Here is a 1,890-nt window from a genome sequence, read left to right on the forward strand (position 1 = left end):
AAAACGATTGAGAAAATCAGTGGTCTGTGTTTGTCCTCAACTGTTAAAAGCAGCTCAAGCAGCTTGAGACAGTGAGGATGGGAATGGAGGCAGTGCCTACGAGGAGGCCATACTTCTGTGTCTGTGGTATGGGGATTTTTCTTTTGGCTGGTAAGTCATTTTTACTCTTTGTGAAAAGAAAACTCTTCAACCTGTACCAAAAGGTATACTTGAAGTTTCCTTCCCCAGAGGCACTCCTATTAACAGCTTCATGAGTCCTCCCAGAGAAAATCAATCAATCTGTGCATATGCAATAACTAACCCTTAAAAAAGTACGTAGTTCTGCACTTGGCCTAATGCGCTCTAGCTTGGGGATCTTTCTGTAAGCACGTAAAAACGGTGAGTCTGGGACTGCTGCCCTGGCGGTCCAGTGGTTAAGACTCTGTGCTTCCACTCCATGGGGCACGGGTTCAATCCCTGGTCTCCATCTTGTGTGTGTGCCATTATTTACTGAACTGGAACCCTCTGTTGGCAACTTTTAGGTAAGCCTAAATGAATAGCGTTAAACATAATCTTGAGGGTATGTGCTACTGGATAATTTTTGAGCTGGAGGTGAAAGGTCTGTGTACTGCTTGAAATTATATATGACATAAACTACAATCACAATTTTCCCAAGGAGCGTCCTCTGGCTTTCAATCTAATTGTCAAAGGGAACTGTGATTCAGAAAAGGATGAGAACCACCATTCTACAGGGTACAACCTGTTTTTCTGCAACAAAGAGCTAATTTATCTGGTACCCTTTCTGGGTTTTGTTTTTTGTTTTTTTGGCCGTGCCGCATGGCATATGGGATCTTAGTTCCCCTACCGGGGATCAAACCTGTGCCCCCTGCAGTGGAAGCGCAGAGTCTTAGCCACTGGACCACCAGGTAAGCCCCTATGTGGTACCCTTTCTGTCCCCTTTGAGCTTCCATCTCTCCAGTAGCACTTCCACACCATAGTAAAGAGGGTATGGGTTGAGGTATACCGTGATTTCAAAAACTTTTAATTCCCAACTGTGCAATTTTGGAAAGTTACTCCATCTTTCTAAGCCTCTGTTTCTTTATCTGTAAAATGGGGATAACAGTATCTGCCTCATAGGGCTGTAGTGAACTGAATGAAACAGTGCTCAGTACACAGAAATGTCTGGCGCACGGCTGGTGCTCTATAAATGACAGCTTTTTGTTCTAGGACATTGACAGAACTTCTAGCACAAATATCCTTACTCCACATCCAGCTCCTCTACAAGCATAGAGATGCATACCAAGTATATATGGCAGTGCCAAGCTAGCAGATGACGTAGACTGTGCTATGGAGGGAAGAGACAGAAGAATAAGATATACAATTAGACTGGTCTCTTCAGCCTCCCAAAAATACTTCTTCCATTTGGTATTTTCTTTTTTTAATTAGTTTATTTATTTATTTTTGGCTGCGTCGGGTCTTCATTGCTGCGCGCAGGCTTTCTCTAGTTGCGGCGAGCGAGGGCTCCTCTTTGTTGTCGCGTGCGGCTGCTCATTGTGGTGGCTTCTCTTGTTGTGGAGCACGGGCTCTAGGCGTGCGGGCTTCAGCAGTTGTGGCACGCGGGCTCAGTAGTTGTGGCTCGCGGGTTCTAGAGCGTAGGCTCAGTAGTTGTGGCGCACAGGCTTAGTTGCTCCATGGCATATGGGATCTTCCTGGACCAGGGCCTGAACCTGTGTCCCCTGCATTGGCAGGCAGATTCTTAGCCACTGCGCCACCAGGGAAGTCCCTAGTATTTTCTTTACGTGAAAGCTAATCAAGAAAGGTGCCTTGGCTGACAAGGATGCTTAGGAAACAGCTATATACCACCCCCCCCCAACTTTTCCGTTTCTTTAATGTACAAATGACAAAGATGTA

The sequence above is a fragment of the Eubalaena glacialis genome, chromosome 13, assembly GCF_028564815.1.
Source record: "Eubalaena glacialis isolate mEubGla1 chromosome 13, mEubGla1.1.hap2.+ XY, whole genome shotgun sequence".
Taxonomy (NCBI): domain Eukaryota; kingdom Metazoa; phylum Chordata; class Mammalia; order Artiodactyla; family Balaenidae; genus Eubalaena; species Eubalaena glacialis.